Source organism: Elephas maximus, chromosome 8, assembly GCF_024166365.1.
Source record: "Elephas maximus indicus isolate mEleMax1 chromosome 8, mEleMax1 primary haplotype, whole genome shotgun sequence".
Taxonomy (NCBI): domain Eukaryota; kingdom Metazoa; phylum Chordata; class Mammalia; order Proboscidea; family Elephantidae; genus Elephas; species Elephas maximus.
In genome coordinates, this window is record NC_064826.1 from 19,331,453 (window position 1) to 19,346,759 (window position 15,307).

A 15,307-nucleotide genomic window follows, 5' to 3' on the forward strand; every position below is an offset into this window, starting at 1 on the left:
GGCATTTTGTCTTCTGCTAACGTGCTGGACCCCACGCCTACCAAGCCAACGCCAAACACAAGCGTACTTAAACTTACCTTACCTCTCTGCAGTAAGCTCTGTCTGGATGGCTACGCTGGTCTATACCACCCTCTTTCCTCCTTCTTCTACTTAGCATTCATCTCTGTTCAGCTGCTGTCTTCCAGTGTTGCCTTCCCTCCTCTGCCCCATCCTTCACACGGACCCCCTGTCTAGTGCTGTCTCCTACCGTCCACACAGCACTCATTTACCCTGTCATGGCCGCTCCCTTCTCTCTCACATTATCCTTTGATCGATCTCCATCCTGAAACCCACACTTTAGCTCTGCACTACTTACCCTTCCTCATGAGTCCCAACTCAACATTCATCACTTCAGGTGCCTTCACGGCTACCTCCGTTGGTATGCCGTCAACTTCATCCTCGATACTTCTCTCCTAGCCCATCTGCCTTGAGTCTGATGCTTCCATCTCCCCTGACTCAGAACTATCATCTACTCATGCTTTCCCTCTCACCCCAGCTCTCCACTGTCCCCACTTCCACCAGTGATTCTCACCCGGGGACGCATGACCCCCAGGGTGGCCCATCAGCTTCATCTGTCAGAGTTGTTTTTGAGTGGAACCCCACTCACTGCCAGATGTTTTGATAGGCCTACCTTGGGGTCCATGCCCACAGCCCCCCCCTCGGGTGAAATCCACCCCCCCCATCCCCGTTAAGAATCACTGCTGTGAAGGAAGGGCCTCCTTCACTCCCTGTGCTTCACTTGCCCGTTTCATACCTCTAGCGTTCTCGTACTGGTAGTTTACACACCCTACACAAAGACCTTGGCATTTTACCCACTCTGATAGAGTCCCAGCAGTCTCCTTTCGGAAACAATTCATTCCCTTTCATACTGATCCGTAGACAAACCAAGTGCCCCAAACCACACTCTGCATTAGAGTGTTATTTCTTTCAACCCCTTCCTCGGTCTGCCAACCGTTAGTATTATTAAGCGTTTGGTCGGTATCCTTGACCCCGATCCAGTCCTTCTGGTGTATATTATTGTCCTTCGTTAACCCGCCTGCTTTAAGTGTCCATAGTAAGGTGGGCAGGCAGAGGCTTCTCCCGTTAGTCCTCTCGTCCCCTTACATGTTTTCTCAACCAGACATTGACCTTACGCCTTACTGCAAGCTACTCTACTTGTTTTTCTTCCTGGATTCAATGGTTTTCCCCAGCCTTTTTCTCAGTCTATGTTGATCCCTTAACCATGCACATGTAATCATCCACCAGCTCAATTAAGTAAGATACCGTCTCAACACCTAAAGCTATGCCTGTGTCCCCCCCACCTGCACCTCATAGTCCCAACCCCAGTCCCCACCACTGACCCTTCACCGTCAGACGTGTAGTCGTAAAGAGCCTGGCTGATTATTTGCGCTCTTTCAATACCAGTCAAGGCTCTACGAGCCGCCATTCCTTCCTGCCCGTTGCTCTCCACCGCTTTTGCTCTTTTCCTTCCCTGTCCCTCTCCTTGCAGGCTAGACTCCATACCCAAAGTTCCTTCCAGTGGGCACATCGGAGGTCTACCAGCATTCCTTCATTGCTCTTCTCCTTACTTCCCTGTTTGCTTGTCCAGCCTTCCTCCCTTTGACCACACTCTAACTTTACTCATTCCCTGGTGCTTCGTGTCATCTTTTCTGTCTTTTCCATGTGACCCTCCCATTTCTCTGCATCATCATCCTCATCCTTCTCGGCATCTCATTCTTTCTTGCTGCCTTTCCTCAGGGGACACATTTCTCCCTTCCCGCTCTACGGCCCCAGAACAACACCGTCTTCTACATGGCCCGTATTCCTCTGTACTACCAACCTCCTGTGATTTGAATGGCTTCCGTCGTCTTTCGTCCATCGTGTGCTCCCTTCTCTGGCTTCCGGTCACCACTGAAACTCTCTCTTTCCTCTGGCTCCCCCAGGTTCCTCACAGAATGCATTCACGTTCACCAGACCTGACCTTCCCTCGATTCTGGCTACTGCCCGCCCTTGGAAACCACTCTTCTTTAGCCTCTCCTACCTGGGGCTTTCTTCTTCTCTCTTCCGTTTAAACACATGCTTTCCCACCATCTTTACGTGCCGATTCACTGCTTCTTTCTTGCGTCCTCTTCTCACCTCCATTACTTCCATTTTGCCTCGATGCAGCGCCATGTAGCCTCTCTGCCATTCAAACGGCCCTGCCTACTCCTAGGTGACGCCCTGTGTTTCCACACTTTGTCCTCTTTCTCTGCAGGCCTCACTTCCTTCTCAGACACCCATTTTCAGTTTGTAACACCGTTTTTGCCTTGTGTACCATGCTCCATCCTCTTCTCTTTTCTCCTCTATTACCTTCTGCGTGAAGACGACTCAAAAACGAACCTTCTCCAAACCTTCCTGTCTCCCTCTGTGGCAACTGGATAGTGATATTAAATCCGTGGACTGCACCTCTCACCCCATAGCAGTTTTGCAGAGTTTCCCCTCCTTCTGTGGTTGTCTCTGCTCAGTCTCTCTGCCTCATACTAAACTCGTATCCTTTCAGCCACCACTGAATACCAATTCAGTAATCTTTGAAAATTACCACCTCTACGTTGGGTCATACCCACTCCTCCCCATTGGCAGGCACCTTCGCTACCCACATGCTGTACTCAGTCCACATGACTCCATCCTGAAGTCCCTGAGGCTACCTGCCAAGCCTTGTGTTCAGGCTGTGTATTCATGTGCCATCCTATTCCTTTCCTCTATCCAACCAAACTCATTGTGGCCTTTTCCCTAATTTATCCAAGAGGCCTGCTTCTTCACGTCTCCGGGTGTTCTGTCCCCCTCTCCTCACCACTCCTATGCACCACCCACAGTCTGATCTTAATACGGTACATGCCGTTGATTTGCCCCCCTGAGATCTGCCAACATACCCAGTCCGGTAACTGCTCATTCTGCTTTCTCCTTTCCCTTCTCGGCCCCTCTGCCTGTGCAAAACCCTTCACCAGTTCAGAATTTTCTCTCCCCTCTTGTATGCCTCTCGTCTTCTTTCCTTCTTTTGCAATTGCGCTTTAAGTGGAAGTTTACGAATCAAGTCAGTCTCTCCCACCCAAACTTACATAGACCTGACTGCATGCTCTCAATTGCTCTCCCCGTAATGAGACAGCCCGCTCCCTCCCTCCCTCCACTCTCTCTTTTCATGTGCATTTCGCCAGCTTCTAACCCCCTCTCATCTCCCCTCCAGGCAGGAGATGCCAACATAGTCTCAAGTGCCCACCTGATCCAAGAAGCTCACTCCTCACCAGCATCCCTCTCCAACCCATTGTCCAGTCTAATCCCTGTCTGAAGAGCTGCCTTTGGGAATGGTTCCTGTCCTGGGCCAACAGAAGGTCTGGGGGCCGAGACCACCGCGGTTCTGGTCTTCTTTCTTTTTCCATCAGTTTTCCCACCCAACTCACATGCGGCCCATCGGCTTTCGATAATTGCCCTCCTCCAAATGACTGTTCACACTGGAACAGCTGTTCCAGTGTTTTTGGCCAGCCTTTGTCCTCAAGAGATACTCGCTTCATCTTAAGGGTCCATCTACAGGTCCCCTACCATCTCCAAGCCAACTGATTGCCTCAGTAGCTTTTTTCATAGATACCTACCCCCTCCCTTGATCCACCCTCAATGCTCCCACCATTTCCAGCTCCTTTACCCCCAACCTGATTTCCCGAACCCACGGCTGTCTGAATTCACACCTATGCATCTACCATTTTCATTCCTTCACGCTGGCAACAGTCAATTTTTCTTCTGTGATCTCTCCAACCTTTCGTCCCCTGAAATGCCCGTTCACTCCCATGAGTGTCTCCGCAATTTCTAAGGTGCTGCAGCTTCAGCAACATCACTCTGCTTCTGCCTCATCCCACCTCTCCTTTCTTCCACATGTGTCTTACTCATGCGATACCCTTTCTCCTCCTAGCCACTGGGCTCCATCGTTTGAGCTTCCTCATCCTTGGACGACCTATCGTCTGTCACATTCTCTCGTGTTTTCCAAACTTCTCACCTGATCTCTAGCTCTTGGGGCCAGTGCTACCCTTTCTCATGGATTCGCACTCTACCGCACAGCAGATTACTCTCATACCTCAACCCTGTGACGTTCTCTCAGCTACTATCTGTGAATCTTTCAGCTGGATTCAGTAGTCTCTTGATGTGTGCCCCCATCTTCTTCTTCCCACATGCTGTTGAACCAAATTCAGTCCTCCTTGCTATACAGGTACTGGGCTAAATCCACGTGCTCTGCCTACGAACCCCTCCTCATGTCCTAAGTACCCGATCTCTTTCTTTCTTTCAGATCCCAGCAAATTTTGTTGCCTGTAATCTTTCATTCTTGCCTTTAGAATCTTTATGTTACAGTCTTCAGACAGAGACCAGGAAGGTTCTTCCTGTAATTCTCCCCTTGCTTTCCACAGGGCATTTTGTCTTCTGCTAACGTGCTGGACCCCACGCCTACCAAGCCAACGCCAAACACAAGCGTACTTAAACTTACCTTACCTCTCTGCAGTAAGCTCTGTCTGGATGGCTACGCTGGTCTATACCACCCTCTTTCCTCCTTCTTCTACTTAGCATTCATCTCTCTTCAGCTGCTGTCTTCCCGTGTTGCCTTCCCTCCTCTGCCCCATCCTTCACACGGACACCCTGTCTAGTGCTGTCTCCTACCGTCCACACAGCACTCATTTACCCTGTCATGGCCGCTCCCTTCTCTCTCACATTATCCTTTGATCAATCTCCGTCCTGAAACCCACACTTTAGCTCTGCACTACTTACCCTTCCTCATGAGTCCCAACTCAACATTCATCACTTCAGGTGCCTTCACGGCTACCTCCGTTGGTATGCCGTCAACTTCATCCTCGATACTTCTCTCCTAGCCCATCTGCCTTGAGTCTGATGCTTCCATCTCCCCTGACTCAGAACTATCATCTACTCATGCTTTCCCTCTCACCCCAGCTCTCCACTGTCCCCACTTCCACCAGTGATTCTCACCCGGGGACGCATGACCCCCAGGGTGGCCCATCAGCTTCATCTGTCAGAGTTGTTTTTGAGTGGAACCCCACTCACTGCCAGATGTTTTGATAGGCCTACCTTGGGGTCCATGCCCACAGCCCCCCCCTCGGGTGAAATCCACCCCCCCCATCCCCGTTAAGAATCACTGCTGTGAAGGAAGGGCCTCCTTCACTCCCTGTGCTTCACTTGCCCGTTTCATACCTCTAGCGTTCTCGTACTGGTAGTTTACACACCCTACACAAAGACCTTGGCATTTTACCCACTCTGATAGAGTCCCAGCAGTCTCCTTTCGGAAACAATTCATTCCCTTTCATACTGATCCGTAGACAAACCAAGTGCCCCAAACCACACTCTGCATTAGAGTGTTATTTCTTTCAACCCCTTCCTCGGTCTGCCAACCGTTAGTATTATTAAGCGTTTGGTCGGTATCCTTGACCCCGATCCAGTCCTTCTGGTGTATATTATTGTCCTTCGTTAACCCGCCTGCTTTAAGTGTCCATAGTAAGGTGGGCAGGCAGAGGCTTCTCCCGTTAGTCCTCTCGTCCCCTTACATGTTTTCTCAACCAGACATTGACCTTACGCCTTACTGCAAGCTACTCTACTTGTTTTTCTTCCTGGATTCAATGGTTTTCCCCAGCCTTTTTCTCAGTCTGTGTTGATCCCTTAACCATCCACATGTAATCATCCACCAGCTCAATTAAGTAAGATACCGTCTCAACACCTAAAGCTATGCCTGTGTCCCCCCCACCTGCACCTCATAGTCCCAACCCCAGTCCCCACCACTGACCCTTCACCGTCAGACGTGTAGTCGTAAAGAGCCTGGCTGATTATTTGCGCTCTTTCAATACCAGTCAAGGCTCTACGAGCCGCCATTCCTTCCTGCCCGTTGCTCTCCACCGCTTTTGCTCTTTTCCTTCCCTGTCCCTCTCCTTGCAGGCTAGACTCCATACCCAAAGTTCCTTCCAGTGGGCACATCGGAGGTCTACCAGCATTCCTTCATTGCTCTTCTCCTTACTTCCCTGTTTGCTTGTCCAGCCTTCCTCCCTTTGACCACACTCTAACTTTACTCATTCCCTGGTGCTTCGTGTCATCTTTTCTGTCTTTTCCATGTGACCCTCCCATTTCTCTGCATCATCATCCTCATCCTTCTCGGCATCTCATTCTTTTTTGCTGCCTTTCCTCAGGGGACACATTTCTCCCTTCCCGCTCTACGGCCCCAGAACAACACCGTCTTCTACATGGCCCGTATTCCTCTGTACTACCAATCTCCTGTGATTTGAATGGCTTCCGTCGTCTTTCGTCCATCGTGTGCTCCCTTCTCTGGCTTCCGGTCACCACTGAAACTCTCTCTTTCCTCTGGCTCCCCCAGGTTCCTCACAGAATGCATTCACGTTCACCAGACCTGACCTTCCCTCGATTCTGGCTACTGCCCGCCCTTGGAAACCACTCTTCTTTAGCCTCTCCTACCTGGGGCTTTCTTCTTCTCTCTTCCGTTTAAACACATGCTTTCCCACCATCTTTACGTGCCGATTCACTGCTTCGTTCTTGCGTCCTCTTCTCACCTCCATTACTTCCATTTTGCCTCGATGCAGCGCCATGTAGCCTCTCTGCCATTCAAACGGCCCTGCCTACTCCTAGGTGACGCCCTGTGTTTCCACACTTTGTCCTCTTTCTCTGCAGGCCTCACTTCCTTCTCAGACACCCATTTTCAGTTTGTAACACCGTTTTTGCCTTGTGTACCATGCTCCATCCTCTTCTCTTTTCTCCTCTATTACCTTCTGCGTGAAGACGACTCAAAAACGAACCTTCTCCAAACCTTCCTGTCTCCCTCTGTGGCAACTGGATAGTGATATTAAATCCGTGGACTGCACCTCTCACCCCATAGCAGTTTTGCAGAGTTTCCCCTCCTTCTGTGGTTGTCTCTGCTCAGTCTCTCTGCCTCATACTAAACTCGTATCCTTTCAGCCACCACTGAATACCAATTCAGTAATCTTTGAAAATTACCACCTCTACGTTGGGTCATACCCACTCCTCCCCATTGGCAGGCACCTTCGCTACCCACATGCTGTACTCAGTCCACATGACTCCATCCTGAAGTCCCTGAGGCTACCTGCCAAGCCTTGTGTTCAGGCTGTGTATTCATGTGCCATCCTATTCCTTTCCTCTATCCAACCAAACTCATTGTGGCCTTTTCCCTAATTTATCCAAGAGGCCTGCTTCTTCACGTCTCCGGGTGTTCTGTCCCCCTCTCCTCACCACTCCTATGCACCACCCACAGTCTGATCTTAATACGGTACATGCCGTTGATTTGCCCCCCTGAGATCTGCCAACATACCCAGTCCGGTAACTGCTCATTCTGCTTTCTCCTTTCCCTTCTCGGCCCCTCTGCCTGTGCAAAACCCTTCACCAATTCAGAATTTTCTCTCCCCTCTTGTATGCCTCTCGGCTTCTTTCCTTCTTTTGCAATTGCGCTTTAAGTGGAAGTTTACGAATCAAGTCAGTCTCTCCCACCCAAACTTACATAGACCTGACTGCATGCTCTCAATTGCTCTCCCCGTAATGAGACAGCCCGCTCCCTCCCTCCCTCCACTCTCTCTTTTCATGTGCATTTCGCCAGCTTCTAACCCCCTCTCATCTCCCCTCCAGGCAGGAGATGCCGACATAGTCTCAAGTGCCCACCTGATCCAAGAAGCTCACTCCTCACCAGCATCCCTCTCCAACCCATTGTCCAGTCTAATCCCTGTCTGAAGAGCTGCCTTTGGGAATGGTTCCTGTCCTGGGCCAACAGAAGGTCTGGGGGCCGTGACCACCGCGGTTCTGGTCTTCTTTCTTTTTCCATCAGTTTTCCCACCCAACTCACATGCGGCCCATCGGCTTTCGATAATTGCCCTCCTCCAAATGACTGTTCACACTGGAACAGCTGTTCCAGTGTTTTTGGCCAGCCTTTGTCCTCAAGAGATACTCGCTTCATCTTAAGGGTCCATCTACAGGTCCCCTACCATCTCCAAGCCAACTGATTGCCTCAGTAGCTTTTTTCATAGATACCTACCCCCTCCCTTGATCCACCCTCAATGCTCCCGCCATTTCCAGCTCCTTTACCCCCAACCTGATTTCCCGAACCCACGGCTGTCTGAATTCACACCTATGCATCTACCATTTTCATTCCTTCACGCTGACAACAGTCAATTTTTCTTCTGTGATCTCTCCAACCTTTCGTCCCCTGAAATGCCCGTTCACTCCCATGAGTGTCTCCGCAATTTCTAAGGTGCTGCAGCTTCAGCAACCTCATTCTGCTTCTGCCTCATCCCACCTCTCCTTTCTTCCACATGTGTCTTACTCATGCAATACCCTTTCTCCTCCTAGCAACTGGGCTCCATCGTTTGAGCTTCCTCATCCTTGGACGACCTATCGTCTGTCACATTCTCTCGTGTTGTCCAAACTTCTCACCTGATCTCTAGCTCTTGGGGCCAGTGCTACCCTTTCTCATGGATTCGCACTCTACCGCGCAGCAGATTACTCTCCTACCTCAACCCTGTGACGTCCTCTCAGCTACCGTCTGTGAATCTTTCAGCTGGATTCAGTAGTCTCTTGTTGTGTGCCCCCATCTTCTTCTTCCCACATGCTGTTCAACCAAATTCAGTCCTCCTTGCTATACAGGTACTGGGCTAAATCCACGTGCTCTGCCTACGAACCCCTCCTCATGTCCTAAGTACCCGATCTCTTTCTTTCTTTCAGATCCTAGCAAATTTTGTTGCTTGTAATCTTCATTCTTGCCTTTAGAATCTTTATGTTACAGTCTTCAGACAGAGACCAGGAAGGTTCTTCCTGTAATTCTCCCCCTGCTTTCCACAGGGCATTTTGTCTTCTGCTAACGTGCTGGACCCCACGCCTACCAAGCCAACGCCAAACACAAGCGTACTTAAACTTACCTTACTTCTCTGCAGTAAGCTCTGTCTGGATGGCTACGCTGGTCTATACCACCCTCTTTCCTCCTTCTTCTACTTAGCATTCATCTCTCTTCAGCTGCTGTCTTCCCGTGTTGCCTTCCCTCCTCTGCCCCATCCTTCACACGGACACCCTGTCTAGTGCTGTCTCCTACCGTCCACACAGCACTCATTTACCCTGTCATGGCCGCTCCCTTCTCTCTCACATTATCCTTTGATCAATCTCCATCCTGAAACCCACACTTTAGCTCTGCACTACTTACCCTTCCTCATGAGTCCCAACTCAACATTCATCACTTCAGGTGCCTTCACGGCTACCTCCGTTGGTATGCCGTCAACTTCATCCTCGATACTTCTCTCCTAGCCCATCTGCCTTGAGTCTGATGCTTCCATCTCCCCTGACTCAGAACTATCATCTACTCATGCTTTCCCTCTCACCCCAGCTCTCCACTGTCCCCACTTCCACCAGTGATTCTCACCCGGGGACGCATGACCCCCAGGGTGGCCCATCAGCTTCATCTGTCAGAGTTGTTTTTGAGTGGAACCCCACTCACTGCCAGATGTTTTGATAGGCCTACCTTGGGGTCCATGCCCACAGCCCCCCCCTCGGGTGAAATCCACCCCCCCCATCCCCGTTAAGAATCACTGCTGTGAAGGAAGGGCCTCCTTCACTCCCTGTGCTTCACTTGCCCGTTTCATACCTCTAGCGTTCTCGTACTGGTAGTTTACACACCCTACACAAAGACCTTGGCATTTTACCCACTCTGATAGAGTCCCAGCAGTCTCCTTTCGGAAACAATTCATTCCCTTTCATACTGATCCGTAGACAAACCAAGTGCCCCAAACCACACTCTGCATTAGAGTGTTATTTCTTTCAACCCCTTCCTCGGTCTGCCAACCGTTAGTATTATTAAGCGTTTGGTCGGTATCCTTGACCCCGATCCAGTCCTTCTGGTGTATATTATTGTCCTTCGTTAACCCGCCTGCTTTAAGTGTCCATAGTAAGGTGGGCAGGCAGAGGCTTCTCCCGTTAGTCCTCTCGTCCCCTTACATGTTTTCTCAACCAGACATTGACCTTACGCCTTACTGCAAGCTACTCTACTTGTTTTTCTTCCTGGATTCAATGGTTTTCCCCAGCCTTTTTCTCAGTCTATGTTGATCCCTTAACCATGCACATGTAATCATCCACCAGCTCAATTAAGTAAGATACCGTCTCAACACCTAAAGCTATGCCTGTGTCCCCCCCACCTGCACCTCATAGTCCCAACCCCAGTCCCCACCACTGACCCTTCACCGTCAGACGTGTAGTCGTAAAGAGCCTGGCTGATTATTTGCGCTCTTTCAATACCAGTCAAGGCTCTACGAGCCGCCATTCCTTCCTGCCCGTTGCTCTCCACCGCTTTTGCTCTTTTCCTTCCCTGTCCCTCTCCTTGCAGGCTAGACTCCATACCCAAAGTTCCTTCCAGTGGGCACATCGGAGGTCTACCAGCATTCCTTCATTGCTCTTCTCCTTACTTCCCTGTTTGCTTGTCCAGCCTTCCTCCCTTTGACCACACTCTAACTTTACTCATTCCCTGGTGCTTCGTGTCATCTTTTCTGTCTTTTCCATGTGACCCTCCCATTTCTCTGCATCATCATCCTCATCCTTCTCGGCATCTCATTCTTTCTTGCTGCCTTTCCTCAGGGGACACATTTCTCCCTTCCCGCTCTACGGCCCCAGAACAACACCGTCTTCTACATGGCCCGTATTCCTCTGTACTACCAACCTCCTGTGATTTGAATGGCTTCCGTCGTCTTTCGTCCATCGTGTGCTCCCTTCTCTGGCTTCCGGTCACCACTGAAACTCTCTCTTTCCTCTGGCTCCCCCAGGTTCCTCACAGAATGCATTCACGTTCACCAGACCTGACCTTCCCTCGATTCTGGCTACTGCCCGCCCTTGGAAACCACTCTTCTTTAGCCTCTCCTACCTGGGGCTTTCTTCTTCTCTCTTCCGTTTAAACACATGCTTTCCCACCATCTTTACGTGCCGATTCACTGCTTCTTTCTTGCGTCCTCTTCTCACCTCCATTACTTCCATTTTGCCTCGATGCAGCGCCATGTAGCCTCTCTGCCATTCAAACGGCCCTGCCTACTCCTAGGTGATGCCCTGTGTTTCCGCACTTTGTCCTCTTTCTCTGCAGGCCTCACTTCCTTCTCAGACACCCATTTTCAGTTTGTAACACCGTTTTTGCCTTGTGTACCATGCTCCATCCTCTTCTCTTTTCTCCTCTATTACCTTCTGCGTGAAGACGACTCAAAAACGAACCTTCTCCAAACCTTCCTGTCTCCCTCTGTGGCAACTGGATAGTGATATTAAATCCGTGGACTGCACCTCTCACCCCATAGCAGTTTTGCAGAGTTTCCCCTCCTTCTGTGGTTGTCTCTGCTCAGTCTCTCTGCCTCATACTAAACTCGTATCCTTTCAGCCACCACTGAATACCAATTCAGTAATCTTTGAAAATTACCACCTCTACGTTGGGTCATACCCACTCCTCCCCATTGGCAGGCACCTTCGCTACCCACATGCTGTACTCAGTCCACATGACTCCATCCTGAAGTCCCTGAGGCTACCTGCCAAGCCTTGTGTTCAGGCTGTGTATTCATGTGCCATCCTATTCCTTTCCTCTATCCAACCAAACTCATTGTGGCCTTTTCCCTAATTTATCCAAGAGGCCTGCTTCTTCACATCTCCGGGTGTTCTGTCCCCCTCTCCTCACCACTCCTATGCACCACCCACAGTCTGATCTTAATACGGTACATGCCGTTGATTTGCCCCCCTGAGATCTGCCAACATACCCAGTCCGGTAACTGCTCATTCTGCTTTCTCCTTTCCCTTCTCGGCCCCTCTGCCTGTGCAAAACCCTTCACCAATTCAGAATTTTCTCTCCCCTCTTGTATGCCTCTCGTCTTCTTTCCTTCTTTTGCAATTGCGCTTTAAGTGGAAGTTTACGAATCAAGTCAGTCTCTCCCACCCAAACTTACATAGACCTGACTGCATGCTCTCAATTGCTCTCCCCGTAATGAGACAGCCCGCTCCCTCCCTCCCTCCACTCTCTCTTTTCATGTGCATTTCGCCAGCTTCTAACCCCCTCTCATCTCCCCTCCAGGCAGGAGATGCCAACATAGTCTCAAGTGCCCACCTGATCCAAGAAGCTCACTCCTCACCAGCATCCCTCTCCAACCCATTGTCCAGTCTAATCCCTGTCTGAAGAGCTGCCTTTGGGAATGGTTCCTGTCCTGGGCCACCAGAAGGTCTGGGGGCCGAGACCACCGCGGTTCTGGTCTTCTTTCTTTTTCCATCAGTTTTCCCACCCAACTCACATGCGGCCCATCGGCTTTCGATAATTGCCCTCCTCCAAATGACTGTTCACACTGGAACAGCTGTTCCAGTGTTTTTGGCCAGCCTTTGTCCTCAAGAGATACTCGCTTCATCTTAAGGGTCCATCTACAGGTCCCCTACCATCTCCAAGCCAACTGATTGCCTCAGTAGCTTTTTTCATAGATACCTACCCCCTCCCTTGATCCACCCTCAATGCTCCCACCATTTCCAGCTCCTTTACCCCCAACCTGATTTCCCGAACCCACGGCTGTCTGATTTCACACCTATGCATCTACCATTTTCATTCCTTCACGCTGGCAACAGTCAATTTTTCTTCTGTGATCTCTCCAACCTTTCGTCCCCTGAAATGCCCGTTCACTCCCATGAGTGTCTCCGCAATTTCTAAGGTGCTGCAGCTTCAGCAACATCACTCTGCTTCTGCCTCATCCCACCTCTCCTTTCTTCCACATGTGTCTTACTCATGCGATACCCTTTCTCCTCCTAGCCACTGGGCTCCATCGTTTGAGCTTCCTCATCCTTGGACGACCTATCGTCTGTCACATTCTCTCGTGTTTTCCAAACTTCTCACCTGATCTCTAGCTCTTGGGGCCAGTGCTACCCTTTCTCATGGATTCGCACTCTACCGCACAGCAGATTACTCTCATACCTCAACCCTGTGACGTTCTCTCAGCTACTATCTGTGAATCTTTCAGCTGGATTCAGTAGTCTCTTGATTTGTGCCCCCATCTTCTTCTTCCCACATGCTGTTCAACCAAATTCAGTCCTCCTTGCTATACAGGTACTGGGCTAAATCCACGTGCTCTGCCTACGAACCCCTCCTCATGTCCTAAGTACCCGATCTCTTTCTTTCTTTCAGATCCCAGCAAATTTTGTTGCCTGTAATCTTTCATTCTTGCCTTTAGAATCTTTATGTTACAGTCTTCAGACAGAGACCAGGAAGGTTCTTCCTGTAATTCTCCCCTTGCTTTCCACAGGGCATTTTGTCTTCTGCTAACGTGCTGGACCCCACGCCTACCAAGCCAACGCCAAACACAAGCGTACTTAAACTTACCTTACCTCTCTGCAGTAAGCTCTGTCTGGATGGCTACGCTGGTCTATACCACCCTCTTTCCTCCTTCTTCTACTTAGCATTCATCTCTGTTCAGCTGCTGTCTTCCAGTGTTGCCTTCCCTCCTCTGCCCCATCCTTCACACAGACACCCTGTCTAGTGCTGTCTCCTACCGTCCACACAGCACTCATTTACCCTGTCATGGCCGCTCCCTTCTCTCTCACATTATCCTTTGATCATTCTCCGTCCTGAAACCCACACTTTAGCTCTGCACTACTTACCCTTCCTCATGAGTCCCAACTCAACATTCATCACTTCAGGTGCCTTCACGGCTACTTCCGTTGGTATGCCGTCAACTTCATCCTCGATACTTCTCTCCTAGCCCATCTGCCTTGAGTCTGATGCTTCCATCTCCCCTGACTCAGAACTATCATCTACTCATGCTTTCCCTCTCACCCCAGCTCTCCACTGTCCCCACTTCCACCAGTGATTCTCACCCGGGGACGCATGACCCCCAGGGTGGCCCATCAGCTTCATCTGTCAGAGTTGTTTTTGAGTGGAACCCCACTCACTGCCAGATGTTTTGATAGGCCTACCTTGGGGTCCATGCCCACAGCCCCCCCCTCGGGTGAAATCCACCCCCCCATCCCCGTTAAGAATCACTGCTGTGAAGGAAGGGCCTCCTTCACTCCCTGTGCTTCACTTGCCCGTTTCATACCTCTAGCGTTCTCGTACTGGTAGTTTACACACCCTACACAAAGACCTTGGCATTTTACCCACTCTGATAGAGTCCCAGCAGTCTCCTTTCGGAAACAATTCATTCCCTTTCATACTGATCCGTAGACAAACCAAGTGCCCCAAACCACACTCTGCATTAGAGTGTTATTTCTTTCAACCCCTTCCTCGGTCTGCCAACCGTTAGTATTATTAAGCGTTTGGTCGGTATCCTTGACCCCGATCCAGTCCTTCTGGTGTATATTATTGTCCTTCGTTAACCCGCCTGCTTTAAGTGTCCATAGTAAGGTGGGCAGGCAGAGGCTTCTCCCGTTAGTCCTCTCGTCCCCTTACATGTTTTCTCAACCAGACATTGACCTTATGCCTTACTGCAAGCTACTCTACTTGTTTTTCTTCCTGGATTCAATGGTTTTCCCCAGCCTTTTTCTCAGTCTGTGTTGATCCCTTAACCATCCACATGTAATCATCCACCAGCTCAATTAAGTAAGATACCGTCTCAACACCTAAAGCTATGCCTGTGTCCCCCCCACCTGCACCTCATAGTCCCAACCCCAGTCCCCACCACTGACCCTTCACCGTCAGACGTGTAGTCGTAAAGAGCCTGGCTGATTATTTGCGCTCTTTCAATACCAGTCAAGGCTCTACGAGCCGCCATTCCTTCCTGCCCGTTGCTCTCCACCGCTTTTGCTCTTTTCCTTCCCTGTCCCTCTCCTTGCAGGCTAGACTCCATACCCAAAGTTCCTTCCAGTGGGCACATCGGAGGTCTACCAGCATTCCTTCATTGCTCTTCTCCTTACTTCCCTGTTTGCTTGTCCAGCCTTCCTCCCTTTGACCACACTCTAACTTTACTCATTCCCTGGTGCTTCGTGTCATCTTTTCTGTCTTTTCCATGTGACCCTCCCATTTCTCTGCATCATCATCCTCATCCTTCTCGGCATCTCATTCTTTCTTGCTGCCTTTCCTCAGGGGACACATTTCTCCCTTCCCGCTCTACGGCCCCAGAACAACACCGTCTTCTACATGGCCCGTATTCCTCTGTACTACCAACCTCCTGTGATTTGAATGGCTTCCGTCGTCTTTCGTCCATCGTGTGCTCCCTTCTCTGGCTTCCGGTCACCACTGAAACTCTCTCTTTCCTCTGGCTCCCCCAGGTTCCTCACAGAA

At 50.4% G+C, this 15,307-nt stretch overlaps 1 protein-coding gene across 1 annotated transcript in view; it reads left to right on the plus strand.

Annotated features, from left to right (window-relative positions):
- Positions 1 to 15,307, plus strand: part of COPG2 (COPI coat complex subunit gamma 2) — a 572,624-nt gene that overhangs the window by 185,270 nt on the left and 372,047 nt on the right. The window lies entirely within an intron of this gene.